The 15,341-nt window shown below is 42.4% G+C and overlaps 1 pseudogene; it reads right to left on the bottom strand.

The window, feature by feature from the left end:
* Positions 1 to 1,208: 1,208 nt before the first annotated feature.
* LOC112300459 (high mobility group protein B2 pseudogene) lies at positions 1,209 to 1,919 on the bottom strand (annotated as a pseudogene).
* Positions 1,920 to 15,341: the final 13,422 nt, after the last annotated feature.

The following is a 15,341-nucleotide window of genomic DNA, read 5'->3' on the forward strand; positions in this document are numbered from 1 at the left end:
ACTAACCTTTAGTATGAGAGCTCAGGGTGTCGGTTACCTTTGAGGGCCCGTGACTAGTAGGGGACACAGTGGGACACTTCTGGATGCTAATTACATGGGTGAGTTTATTATGCAAATATGCACTAAACTCTGCTCTTATTATGAGTTGCATGTTTTTCTGTGTGTATAATTTTAACATATAGCCACTACATTTTTTTGAAACTCATCCTGTCAAGAGGTGAGGGGACGGCCATCTAGGAACCCTCCTCTTGAATCTTGGAGCTGTGACACCTTAACCAATGTGACATGGCAGAAGTGGCACTCCCAGGTTCCAGACCCATTCCTTAAGAAATTGGCCGTTTCCATTTCTTGTCACTTGGGACACTCAGTCTTGGAAACCAGCCACCGTGCTCTGAGAAAGCCCAAACAACCCATGAAGAGACTCCTGTGGGGAGACCTGGGTGGAAAGGAACACAGGCCCCAGGCCCGCAGCCCTGGCTGAGCTCCCACCTAACGGCCACGTGAGTAAATCATCCTCAAGTTATCTTCCAGCCTCTAGGGGAGTGACCCCAGCTGACATCAGGTGGAGAAGAGCCAAGTCTTCCCTGCCGAGCCCCGGACACACTGCACATTCATGAACTAAAAAAACAACTGCTGTTAACTTACGGCACTAAATTTAAGGGAGGTTTCTTAAGCAACAATCTATAATTGAAACAATATTAAGTCAATCAAAATTTTACTTAAAAAAAAAGGAGTACTGTAGCCATATAACTTTGGGGAACTCTTGGTTAAACGAAGTTTTAAAGTTTCTCTTACTACAGAACTTTTAATGGGCCAATGTGTTTTGTATTTCTGCATAGGAGTATCTTGTATTTCTCAAACATTTTAACCCCAGAATCTGCCTTTTATTTATTTTTTAATATACATAATTTTATGCCAAATTGTTTTAAAACACAATGCAACATTCTGAAAAACCCAAAATTTACTATTGGAACTAATTCCTCAGAGTTTGCTGTGCTACCATACATGCAAGAAATTAAGAAACCATCACATATTTAGAAACGTTTAACATCAGAAGCCTTACTATCTCACTGTATGTGGTAGCCCCCCAAACAGCTACAACCTGCTTTTTTCAACAGTATTTTTCTCTACAAAGAATCGTATTAGCTATACAAAAATCGGTACAGTTCTTACACTGCAGCTGTTGTAACACTGAGCTGCGCCTGAATTCACATTCTCAGCAAAATCACTGCCTGGGCTCTCAGACCCCACGCACATCCCTGCGGGAGAGCCGTTCGTTCTCCCTCGGCGTCCTCTGCCTCCTCCTCACCTTCCTCCTCCTCCTCCTCCCCCTCTTTTGGTTCCTTCTTCTCCTTTGAGCCTGCCGACCTGCCCGGGGCCTTTTTCCCACTTCGCGTGTCCCGCTGGGCACGGTGTGCGGCAGTGTCCTTTTCATACATCTCCTCTAGCTCAGCTGCTTCGTGTCCATCTGGTTGCTTATCTTTGACCGACTGTTCAGGCCACGTTTCACCCAATTTGTTTGCAGTATCCCCCGTGGATACAGCGGGGAGCTCACTTTTGATCTTTGGATGACGTTCGGAGCCAAGCAGGAAGCAGGCGGAGGGAGGCCTCACAGGGGCATCGGGATTCTTTTTCTTTCCTGTCTGTAACCTTCAGGAGGAACGTAGTTTTTCATCTCCCTGTCATAGCGAGCTTTGTCACTCGTAGTCATGTCTCCGAACTTTGGCTTTTTCTTTGCAGACATTGTCTCCCATCTCTCTGAACATTTCTTGGAGAATTCGGAGAAGTTGATGGGTGAGTCTGGGCGTTTCTCCCTGTGCTCTTCCCGGCAGGCTCGCACGAGGAAGGCAGACGAGGACGTCGCACCCCCCCCCCCCCGGCTTGTTGGGGTCTCCTTTACCCAAGGTGACGCACGGCATCTCCCTGGTAGTGGGTTTTCCTCAGAGTCCCCAGTGGGGCCGGTCCGACCAAGATGCTTCTCTCCCTGGGCTCTCGAGAATCTGCATTTTAAAGTGCCGTCTTGCAAGATTGGTGTTAAAAGGACCAGACTTCAAGAAAACTACACTAACTTTTCAGTGATTCAGTAAACTGAAATTTTAACCCTTATGCTTGCAGAGTTAGCATCAGGGTCGTTTCGACTGGAAAATTCATATGCAATGTAGTCAACCCTGGTAATTAGGTGAAATACTTTAAACTTGCCTAATGAATTTTTTTTAATTATGAAAAGTTCCAATGGCAGTTAAAAAAAAACCCACTTAGATGGCATCTCAGCAGTTATTTCAAAGTCCCTGAGATCAATGACTACATAAGTTTTTGTTTTTGTTTTTTACTTTAAACTGTTTTACTTGAAAGGTAATAGTAGCAATTATACTTAGATGCTGAATGTTATATAGAATGCTTTCCGCATTCCCTTAAATTCTCACTTGACCTTAAATTGAACTACACAACATATTTCTAATACAGTGATACCAATTTATGTCATTGCCTATTTATTTGTCCAGAGCTTAAAAACAACATTGGACTGAAGGGAATAAATTGAGAACTTATATCGTGTCTCATGTCTAGTGAAATTCGAGTGTATTCTTAATTGTCATCACCCAAAATCAAGTGGAGGCTTTGTTTTGGTTTTCTTATCAAAGCCCAATTCCCAGCCCTCCCCCCCTCCACACTCAGTTCCCCCACAACGTCTCAGCTCAGATAACTCACTTCGGCCAGAGGGAATTTGGGAAGAAAAACTTCAGCATCACAGTACAGCATGATACAGACCAGGAAGCTGACCAGTTCCCAGGTACCCTTCGTCGTCATTCTCCTTTCAGGGCCTTTACTACAGCCTGACCCCGGAGGTGGCATTCTCCAGTCCCTCTTCCTTATTCCACTGTGGACATGCCCTAGAACGACAGTGCCCGGATTTCCAACCCTGACCTCACTGCCAAGTCTAATCTACCCTGCTCTGTGCCTCATTGCTAGAAAAGTTATTTTCTGTTCAAACGGTGCTGACTTTAATCGCCTCACCCCCCCAAACAACCAAGTCGGGAATTCTGGTTTCTAGATTTTTCTTTGGCTTGTGGAAAGCAGCACACAAATGCACACCCCTGAAGAGGTAGGGGGAGGCTGAAACTCAGCCTGCATTTTATTAACTAGGCTGAGAGCTTATGAGTCTGTCTACCCAAAGGAACACCTTTCTGTTGTTTTAACAAAGATAATTTATAAAGGAGTGATAGCGCTGGCCTCTGACTTAGACCTCAGTGTCATCGTTTAAACTTCTGGGCTGTTCTCTTTTCTATCTCTGTTGTGTTAGGTTCTGTCCTATTCCCTGGAGTTTCAGACATGGGTTTTTTTTTTAAATATTTTATTTATTTATTTTTAGAGAGGAGGAGGGAAAGAAACATCAGTGTGTGGTTGCCTCTCATGCACCCCTACTGGGGACCTGGCCCGCAACCTACGTGTGTGCCCTAGACCGGGAGTCGAATTGGTGATACTTTGGTTCACAAGCCGGCGCTCAATTCACTGAGCCACACCAGCTAGGGCTCAGACATGTTTTTTAAATGTGGAAGATCTCCCTCTTTTTGTGACTCCTCCTCTAATATGGAAGCACTTTGGTGGTCTGTGGTTAGCACCAATAATTATGCTGAGACTTGAACATTTTGCTTCTTCTAATCGATATTCACTAAAGTCCTCAAAATGTGAGCGTTAAGTGGAATCCTACAAGTTCTTTGCACCCACTGAGCCTTTCTGCCTCACTCAGGAGACCACCCTAATTCCACTCTCCAGCTTTGCCTTTCAAATGTTTGCTGGTTCACATAACAACAGGGATTAGGGAATTACTGAGGGATCAAGACTGCTTTGAAGCCAAGTATTACTGCCATCCAACCCCAGACCAATCTTGCAAAACCCACAAACTCAGAAGCACTAGCTCTCTCCCAGAGGGCTTTCCTTTGTCTTCCCCTGAAGCTGCGTGATTTCTTTTTCCAAAGGGAGGTTATGTTCCATTATGCTTTGATGGCATCCAGATTCTGCAGATAAACTCATTTACAATGTGGTACATTCCTGTAAACAAGGCCAACTGAATTATTTTCAAATTACCCTATTGAGCTGGCAAAACAAGCTAGCTCAATTATTAATATAAAATCACTATAAGGTGATGTGCTTCTTCAGCTTCAATAAAACGTAATTTTATTTAAAGAATGAGGCTTTCTGTGCAAAGTATTTCTTACATGTGCGCTACACAGAAGGAAAAAATCTGTATTCTTTTAATTCCCAAGAGCAGATGGAAAATTAACCAGAGGGTTTAAAACTACTTCAGTGAGTCTTAAACAGTGAAAGGGGGGAAGCAGGGAAGCAACATTTTTTAAAAAGAGTTTTTTAAAAATGAATAGTGACTATTGTGATAATTATGTATGGTGCCAGTTTGCCAGGTGGATACTGGAAATATCAGGGGGAACACTTTGTAAAGTATATGGTTGCCTAACCACTATGCTGTACATCTGAAACCAAAAATAACAATAATAATAATATCGAAAGGAAAAAATATTGAAAGTGAAAAAAAGAACAGTGACTTTTCTGATATAGAAGACATTTTATATTTTACAATTACTTAACACAAGAAGTTAAGCACTTGGGAGGACAAGCAATTAAACAATGTTGGTCAATATGTTAATATTAGAGGCTAGAGTAAGGAGCAAGAGCCAAAACCCAGTACTGTTCTTAGCTGTATCCATTTTCACTGAAAGGACTAACTGGACTTTCACCGACAAATTTAAAGTGTCATTGGACAGAATGACAGAAAACTGGCTTTGCTGCAGAAGTAGTGCTAAATGTACCAACCAGTACCTCTTTCAGCTCTGAAGGACTTACTCCCTCGGGTGATGGGAGACAGTCCTCTCCAGGAATCACCCAGCCAAAAAAAAAGAAAGAAAGAAAAGAAATGACCCAACCTAAGAGTTCCATCTCCCAAGGTCACATTCTCTTCCTCATCCGTTGACATCTTGATGCCAGGGTACATCAAGGCCTGGCTCTCTTGTCCCGATGCAGGACAACTGTGAAGGGCCATCCCAGCTCCATAGATTGGGACCGGCTTAGTGGAGGCCTTTGCTGAGTCTGTGTCGCACTCCACCTTCTCCCTGCCCAATCCTGAGTCCTTCCCTTTCTTCCCACAGGTGGCGGCCCCAACCGTGCTCTCCAAGTAATAAGCTTTCAGGACACTTATCTCAGTCTCAGACTCAGAGCTGGCTTCCCCAAAACCTCCTTTCCCCCCAGCTATAGATATAATTAACATAGAACATTGTGTAAGTTTGAGGTATACAACATGTTGATTTGATACACTCACATATTGCAAAATGATGATCACCATAGCTGTTAGCTAACAACTCCATCACATCACAAAATTACCATATTTTTTGTGTGTGGTGAGAACATTTAAGATGTACTCTTTTAACAACTTTCAAGTATATAATACGATATTGTTAACTGTAACCATGATTCTGTACATTAGATCCCCAGAACAAATTCACCTTATACCTGGAAGTTTGTACCTCTTGACCAATATCTTCCCTTTTGGAATTTGCCATTCAGAACTCTTATTTCTGCCCCACTCTCCCCTTGGCCAGTCAACCCTGCACAGTGCTTAAACTGAACAGCTATACATGGCAGCCCTGGAAACTCATTGCTTGAAATTGCATTTCTTTAACTATGAATTAAGTCTATGCAACCCTTGGTATTTGTATTGGCCATTTGTTTCTCATTTTTGTCTTTATGAGAAGATGTTCTGAGTAACTCCAAATCTATCAAGATGATATTTGCATGAATCTGTGTAATACCCCAGTAGAAGAGATGAACAAATGTGGTAAGCAGATGTGGTGTGAGTAAATATTTGGTCCTTTGATATCCCAGCCAGAGTACCCCTAGAATACGGGGTCAGACAACAGGAGAGTGACAGTGAGACATTGTTTCTCAAAAGTTCCAAACACTGAACTGGAAATGAGCACTCTTGTCCCTGGAGTGGTATGTAGTTGAGGAAATATACCTACCAACTGCACCGTCAATTGATATGTTCAGAGAGAAGTCCCTTTTCTCTGCAGCCCCAGTGAAGTAGAAGCTGTTTGGACATCTCTGCAGAGCAGTCTTTCAGACCTCTATTCTGCTAACAACCCACCCCAGCTCACGGCAAATTAGAACGTCAGTGTTATAGTGTGTCTCACAATCCTGTGTGTTGATAACTGAGGTTCTTTTTTTCAAGCTCAGCTGGGGTCACAGAGGTAGCCATATGACCTCCTGCCTGTACCTAGAGGGTCCAAGATGATCTCATTCTCAAGCCTGGCAGTCGGTGCTGGCTGGCCGCTGGGACTCAGTGTTCTTACATTACACCACACACGCACGCATACACACACACACACACACACCCCATTACCAATGGATTAAAGACTTAAAAATGAAAAGCAAGCTTTTAACATTTTCAAAATTAAATATAAGAAAATACCTTTATCACTTTGAGATAGGGAAGAATTCTTATCCAAAGCAGAGGAATGAGACTGATGAATTTAAACTACACATCAAAGATACTTTAAACAAAGTAAAACTATAGGCTACAGATTTGGGGAAAGTATTTGCAGTGAGTGTAACTGATAAAAGATTCGTTTCCAAAATGCAGGTGCAGACAAAAGTAGGTTTACAGTTGTGAGTATGCAAAACACAGACTTTATTCTTGTATTATTATGTATTAATGATTGTATTATTTTTCACATGAACAGCTGTAAACCTACTTTTGCCCACCCTGTATGGAAAGTATTCCTATAAAACACTAGGATAATGAACCCCACCCCCACCACGGGTGAAGGATATGAACAGGCACTCACAGAAGAAGAACCGAAATGACAAGCATTTGAAAAGACGCCCAGTATCACTCATAATCATATGCAAAATACAAATTAAAACAATGATTTCACATCATCAAACTGCCAAAAAAGTTTTAAAAGCTGACAAAACTCCGTGTTGATGAAGCTGTGGATAGAGCAAGGGAAATTCTCAAACACTGATCCATCCAGCGATCGGCTGATGAGGTTCCAGAATCTTCTGATACCACCATTTGAAAACATGGCCCCCCGGTCTCTGCCACAGGGGAAGAGAGCACAGAGAACTCAGTCATTCTCTGCTGACCTTGGAAGTAACACACACACGCCTGCTCACAGCGCATTGGCACAACTGGTCTCACTGAACCAATCTAACCGCACGGTGGGCGAGGAGAGCAGTCCTTTTGTACCCAGGAGGAAGAACATGAAATAGGATTTGATGGGCATGTGTGACTCTCTCTTTGACATCCGACAAAATATCAAAATTTTATAAAACTTGGGGGCAGATAGACATTCATTTGTATTATTCTTTACACTTGTCTGCTTAAATGTGCCAAAATTGTTTTAAAAGGGAAGAAAAATAAAATTTAAATGATCTGTTCAGTGTTACAAAGATAACAAGTGGTGAATTGGACGAGAACTGTCTCTCTCCAAGAACCTCTCTTTAAGGGTCAAATCCAAGTACTAATTTCATATTATTCATTTAGAAATACTTACTGAGTTTCTATTCCATTCCTGCTCTTCAGGGGGGCACAGCCCACTGGTAGAAGAGGCAGATGGAATATGAAGAAAAATGTGTTCAAAGTGCTACTCATCATTGTAACCTGGTTAACGTAATAACTGGAAACTTCTTCCTGATGGTCTTGCTTCCCAGGAAGTTTTAAATATGCACGAGCAGTTCACGAGGTCAATGTAATCTTCAACAAGAGCCAACTTTTGTGGAGAGTCAGTTCAGGAACTTCCTGAAGTAAAACCACCGCGCACTCCTCCCAGTTCATACTCAGCCGGTACAGACTTGCTAGGGAGGTGCTGCTAAAATAACATACTTAGTCCCGTTCAACCTCATGTCTTCAAATAACAGGTTCTTTGCTCTGCTACACAAAGGGAGAATAGAGAAAAACAGGTCCCCAATGGAAATGAGAATTGTTCAATTTACTAGTATTGAAGACTTTTGCCTCCTTGGAACAGCTAGGCTGATGACTCTCAATGCACATGTGTGGAGGTTGGATGCTAAAAAGGCCTAGCATATTTTCTAGAACATCCTTCATGACCAAGGACACAATTGCTTCCAGTAACCCACCTCCTTATATTCTCTTCAATGTAGTTTTAAAAACATCCCCATTATATAGGTGAGGGGGGACCTAAAAAAACAGAATTATCTTCTGGAGTGTAGGCCCCTTGTAGTATAGGCTTTCCCCACTAGGTGAGTGTTCTAGGAGCCCATCTGTATCAGTGGACCAGCTGGCATTGCTGTGAGATGCTGCATTTGGCTTCAGTGAATTTTTTTTGAAGATTCTTTCAAAGTGTTGTCCATTTCCTGATCAGTGATGTACAAGTGCATCAGCCCACATCGTGCTGAGTGTTCAGCAGGTTTTGACCCAAAACGACATGACTCCTTGCCCCCACCTCCCTATTCATCCAATCAGGCCCTGAGTGACTTTTTTTGTTTCCCTGGATGAAAAAATCCTCAAAGGGAAACATTTTGCCAATGTGGAAGAGGTGAAACAAAAAATGGCAGAAGCACTAGGGGGAAGTTAAAAAACTCGTCAGCATCAGAATCGACGAGTTAAAAAATTCTTTTGAGCAGTGGGAAAAAATGTCTCAATAGGTGTATTGCATTACGTGGAAAGTACTTTGAAGGTGACTGAAGTTTAAACATGTAAGAATAAATACACAACTTTTTATAAATAAATTCTGTTTTTTAGTTTATTCAATGTGCCCCTTATTGGTGGATATTTATGTTGTTTCCAATTATAGGCCATTACAAACAATGCTGCAGTAAATAACCTTTGCATCCCCATTTCGCTCATGTGTAAGGTCGGTGGGGAAAAAATCCTACACACAGAACGTAGAACCAAAAGGCGTGCACGGTTGTAATTTTGACAGCTATTGCCATCATTTTTGGGGTTCTCCAGGTTATAGTTCTATCTGCAATGTATCGGAATCCCTGCTTTCTTACATCTTCTTCCACATATTATGTCACCAAACTCTTTAATCTTTGACCAAAATCTGAGAAGTATAAATACTACTGCACATTCTAATTTGCATTTTTCTTAGAGCAAGATTGAACGTGTTTTGACACAGATGTAACAGCCATAAGATTTCACGTTTTCGGTGAACTTTTCACATCTGTTACTTTATGGGAAAAAGCATTTCAAAATTAAAATAAATAGTGTTCTTTGGTCAACTATGAGTCAAACGTCTTTTGACTATGAAGAAGCAAAGATAATTCTCGTGAAGTCATTGGCGAATTTGCAGAAGGTAATATTATTAGTCATAAGAAATGTTATTACTCATCACTGTTGTGATTCCCTTTTAGTCATTATCACTATTCATTTTGTTGCATGATTAATATTTGGGGGGTTGTTTTTTCTTTTTATTGAATTTGTTGGGGTGATGCTAGTTAACAAAATTATACAGGTTTCAGGTGCACAATTCCACATGTCATCTGTACACTGTATTGTGTGTTTACCACCCCAAGTCACATGAGTAATATTGAAAAAGATTTTATCATATGAAAAGATGTTTAAAAATTATCCCCTCTGAATCTCAGATTAGTGGAAATGCCACTGCTGAGTACCAGGGAGTGTGGGTTACCTGGGTTGTCCCCCAGCCCAGCTCCTGTCCTAGGAGTGTGTGACAGGGGGAGGTCAAGGCCCTGAAGGCAGTTTTTCTGGACTCTCTATGGGGCTCTGAGGGCCCAAAGGGTAGCAGCCACAGGGGCAGCTTGGCGGCTAGCAGCCTCCACCCTGGCTTCCCTGCCTTTGGGGCAGCCAGGGCATCTGCAGGAGAAATCAGGCACATTTGGCCCAGGCGCTGGCTGCCTCAGCTGCAGACAGAATCCTGGGGGCGTGGAGCAGAGCCCAAGGGGGGAAATGGTGATACCCCTTGGGGAAGAGCCAGAGAAACACTATTTTATATTGGGATCCCAATTTTATCCCCTGTCTGGGATGATCAGGAAACAAGGGTTAAAGCTTCAGCAGCACTTTTATATTTTATTCGAGAACACCTGCAAAAAGTATTAACATTTTATTGTCTTTTATAACTCATTAGGTTCATTTTTAACAACTCTTCACCACTTTCCCTATTGGTCTCATGATGAATTAGATGTGCCACCCGCTTGTCAGGGGGTCTTGCTGGTCATCCCATATTTGGCTCAATTTCCATGGCTGTCTGAAATTTTCAAGGTACGTACTTATGTCCTCTGTTGCCCGGGGCTTTACATTTCTGTATGAGAGTCTGTTTTGTAGCACAGGAGTGTGGACAACAAATCCCACCTCCTCTTGTACCCACAGTGGGAGAGAGGTGTCTCTTCACTGAAGACTTTAGGGGAGTGATAGAGGGGGTTTACCTGGCAATGCTGACTTTAAATGCACAGGTGTGCCGTGTATTTTTTTAAACAGGAGAAAGGCAACGTTTAATACATGTGCATGGAGAATTTACACAGACATGGTAAGTCCTTGAAAATTCCCAAAGACGGTGAGGCAACACTGGATATATAAGACATTTTGGACAAAGAAAAAAAGGGTAGGGGGGGAATGGCCTATTAGATTTCAAAAGTGAGAGTGGGTGATTTACACGTAGTTGATGAGTTACAGAACACCCATGGCCGGAAAATCCCCCTAGGTGACTCAGAAATCTGGGACACAGAGGTTATCCAGCCAACAGGCACCTGGGACTTGCTTCAAAGCAGCAGTCAAAGCTAGACATCTCAGCCACCGGGAAAAAGGCCGAAGTATTTATGACTGCGAAAGGGCTGTCTGCAGAACCCTAACAGTCTACCTGGCACTGCGCTTTCTTCTTAGTATGGAAGGCATGAAATGCAACAATTTAACCTTTACTTTGGGGGATATCCCAGTATAGCCCAGTCTCTACACCCCTAAATATTCCCTACTGCAAATTCACTGATGTGGCAGAGCCTTGAACCTTGTAGGGTTTAACTCCCACCCTTGGAAGCACAGTGTCTTACCAAGGTCTTCCCCATATTGGCTGGCACTTCTTGATCACGTAGTGTGACTAATATGGTGTCATTGACACAGCAGACCTATTTGATACAATGTTTTCTCCAAGCTTCCAAGGGTCATCTTAGCCCTGACTTGTGTGGCTCGGTTGGTGGGCTTTGTCCTGCGAAGCAAAAGGTCACCAGTTAGATTCCCAGTCAGGGCACATACCTGGGTTTCCAGTTCAGTCCCCAGTTGGGGTGCATTTGAGAGGTAACCAGACATGTTGATGTTGCTTTCCCTGTCTTTCCCTCTCTCTCTGTAATTAAATAAATAAAATTGTAGCAGTGTGATAGCACCATCTCTTTGGGTCCCTGCCAGGGTGAATTCCTATATAATGGGAAAATGCTCTCTTATCAATGAATTCTTCCCTATCCAATTTTTTATTTCCCCCACTCCCTTTGGCCATGAATACTGAGGATCTATATTTTTCCAGCTTCTGCCAATACAGGTCCTTCAAGGGATAGTCTCTTTTCTCCTTAGCAGGACCATCACTTATTTACGCTGTGACTTAACTGTAGTTACTGGTTTGCAGTAGGAAATGGGAGTGGTTGGAGTGAGTTAAGATTCTTTGAAGGAAGGAGGTATTTTCTTGGAAGGCAAAAATCTCTGTATCAATTTCAAAAGTGGGGACTGCAAACTTTAAACCTGGAAAGTGGGCCCTTTCTACATCCCAGAGGATTCAGAGGAAGTCTGGTGAGTCAAGATTTACAAGAACATCAACCCATGTGTTTTCATCCCATATCACAAGATCTCAATCCTTCCCAATTAAGGCTAGGACTTTGACAGAACCACTGGCTAGGATTGAGAATTCTGCCTTCACTGGAGCTCTGCTACCCTGTAATTTAAGTTCTGTGCCTCAACGCCAGGAGGTCTGGTCACGTTCATTGGCGATTAATCACTGTCTGCCTCTCTTATCTCTCTCTGGGAAGAGCCATCCCAGTCCACTGGCCTTAAATTGCTGCTGTCCCTGAACCTCTGGGTGCACAGGGTGCTGCACCCTCCAGCTCACTCTCTTGCCCTGGCTTCCCATCTCAGTTTGTCACTGTTGAAAGTTTTACAATTGCACTGCTACCTCCTCGGGGACTCTGCCTACCACCAGTCAGCAGGTGACCCACTCCAACATCTTAATTTAGACTCTGCTTCCTAAGACCACCCCACTCTTGTTCCAGTCATTGGAGGTTAGGTTCATCCAGGCTCTCAGTCTCTGGATTTCCCTATAAGGGTACATTAGGGAGAGATTTCAGGAGCTGCTCCTGTGAGGAGGTGCGGGAAGCAGGTTGGGGAGCAGGGGTATCCAACCTGTGGCCTGCGGGCTGCATGCAACCCGGGAGGGCTACAAATGCAGCCCAACACAAAGTCGTAAATTTACTTAAAACTTTTTTTTTTTTTTTTGCTATTCAGTTTTCATTAGTGTTCGTGTACTTAATGTATAGCCCAAGACAACTCTTCTGCTTCCAGGGTGGCTCAGAGACGACAAAAGCTTGGTTACCCATGGTAGAGGGAGAAGCTGAATTGTAGGACAGGTGTCACAGAGGCCTCAGCTGCCCCGACAGGGAGCTCTGAAGCCGAAATGGACAGAGGCACCCTGAATGGAAGATTGGGGCTGCATCTATAGGTTACTGTCCCTGGGGACAGGGCGTAATTTTCAGTGAGGCCATTTCCTGAGCAGGGTCTCGACTGTGACCCTGGTGAAAACAGAGCCTTGGTCCTAAAGTGGGGATCTGGGTGGCCTACTGTGACATCTGCTGCAGATAGGATGGCCAGGGGCAACCAGGAGAGAGGGTAGCCCAGGGCACGGGGATATCAGTGCTAAAACTGGAACGGTCCCAAGCAAAGCAGGAGATTTGGTTGCCCTAGAAGCCCTGACCTTAAAGTACTGAAAGGAGCTACAAATTTGTCAACTATCATTTTCTTGATAACAATGAATATGTATTAGTAGAATATATATCAGTAGTTAAGAGGCTAGGCCACTGGATGAATATTCAAGGCATAGCTTAACTATAAAAGGCTACTAGAATATTTATGACAGTATATGACTTGTAATCTTTAGTGGGTAAGTCGTGGAACATAAATATTAACATCTCTTAAAGCAGGTCCCCGACATAAAAACAGAGTAGAAATTGCTCAAGTAAGGCCACTATAAGGAAATGTTGTACAAGATCGTATCAGAAAAACTAGCAGCAGCATGGGTAGCAGGTCAGCTAGCAGCAGCAGCAGAATCGCCTGCAGATCTTGTTGCTAATGCAGAGCCCCACCAGCAGAAACAGTGTCTCGGCACCTAGAGGCTGAGGGTAGAGGACCAGAGGGAGCTGCCTTATCACCAAGCTTCATAAGGATTCTGATGCCAGTGACAGCAGATCACAATCTAAGAGACATTGTACTATGTTTACCACCCATTTCTCTTAGCTAATCATGTTTTTAAGTTTCTAGCAAGTCCGGCTGCCAGATAAAATATAGGACACTCAGTTAAATTTGCATTTCATATAAACAATACTTTTTAGTATAAGTATGTGTCATGGGAACATATAATAAAATAATGTAAATATATAGCCAACACAATGTTATAATAAAATAGTATATATTAATAATAGTATAAACTATATGATTAAATTAAAATGTATGCAATAGGTGCACTTATAACAAAATATACATTATTAATAGCAAGAGATTATTCATTGTTTATCTGAAATTCAAATTTAACTGGGCATCCTGCATTTTTATTTGCTAAATCTGCCAACCCTGCTTTCAAGGGAATTTTTAAACACACAAAAGTGGAAAGAGTAGTAGAACCAACCCACATGTAACCATCCCTCTGCTTGGACAACTATCGACATTTTGCCCCAGTTATTATTTTTAAAAATGTTTGTACCTACCAATTATGTTCTGTAACGTGGGAGATACAGAAGTCATTATGCTCTGAGCTGACTTGCCATCAAGTTGGGAAACGTGACGAATGTCCAAGGAGTAAGTGCTAAAGTGTGCCACGCTGACTGTGCTACTAGAGTTCAGGAAGGGAGCATCCCTGCAGGCTGAGGGAGAGGAGGTGAGCTTGGAGTTGAGCTTGTGTTGGGCCTGGTGAGACCTGTGGTAGCTGACCAGGCTTTCCAAGGAGAGTAACCAGCGTGACCAGGTCGAAGGCACTTGGTTCTGTCGAAGTCTCCCTGCGTGTGAAAGCACTCCCCGCCCAGGCCCCCCACTTCGCTCATCAGGGCCCACAGCAGCTGTCACCCACCCAGCTAGTACACACCAAGCACTCCTGCAAATTACACCATCAGGACCGATTAGCCCTTGAACGTGTCAGCACGCTGGCTGTTCAATCTTCTCTGGGTGACTCGTTAATTAACCTCTGCAGTACGCTGTCTTTGGCATCGCTGGGGAGTTCAATTTTTCCTGATTGAAAGTAGCCCTGAAGAGGATTATAAATTGATAAGAGAGCAAAATTCTATTCTGTTGGCCAGCTTTATGCTAATGCTTATGAAATGCCACAGCTACTTGAGCTTATTGGTACACGTCAAATAATTAAGAAAAATTCAGGATGATGCTGTATCTCATCTCTTCAATTACATTAACATTTTAAATGGTCTATTTTTCTATGCAAGTGACATTAACACAAAATGTGGGGTTTGTACATTTAATAAGTTTTTATTTTCTAATTTCTCTCAACGTTAAAAGCAACTAATTCAAATACTAAACATGAAAACATGAAAAAATATTTTACTGAAATATAATTACAAACCAGGAAACATTAAATGTCCTCAGAAGCCCCTTTCGTGATCCCTGTTCTCAGTCACCCCCTCTAATAATGGGTAATCACTGTCCTGACTCCTGACACCATAGAATAGTTTTGTATTTTATGTAAACGGAAGCATACGATATTTATGCTCTTAGGTATGTGGCTTCTTTCACTCAACATTACAGCTCTGAGATTCAGGAGATGCTGATTTTAAAGTGATTTTTGTTACTAAATAACTAATATATACTCAACATTGAAAAATTAGAAAACGCAACACAATTTTTAATTAGTTTCAAAATTGTATGTATATCTGTATACAAGTTATTTGGTCAAAATTACAAGCTTTTATAAAGGTCCTGCATAAAAAGAAAAGTTTTTCTTTTCTTTTTTGGTATTTTTATTATTCCTTTTATCCTAGCCTCGTTTTATGACTATCAATCCTATTTCTCCAAAACTTAATCCTTAGTCAGCTCCTAGTACCCTACAATCTTTGCAGCATCTTTATAATAAAAACAGAAAAGTAAGAGTAAGACACACATG

Source organism: Desmodus rotundus, chromosome 4 (assembly GCF_022682495.2).
Source record: "Desmodus rotundus isolate HL8 chromosome 4, HLdesRot8A.1, whole genome shotgun sequence".
Lineage (NCBI taxonomy): Eukaryota > Metazoa > Chordata > Mammalia > Chiroptera > Phyllostomidae > Desmodus > Desmodus rotundus.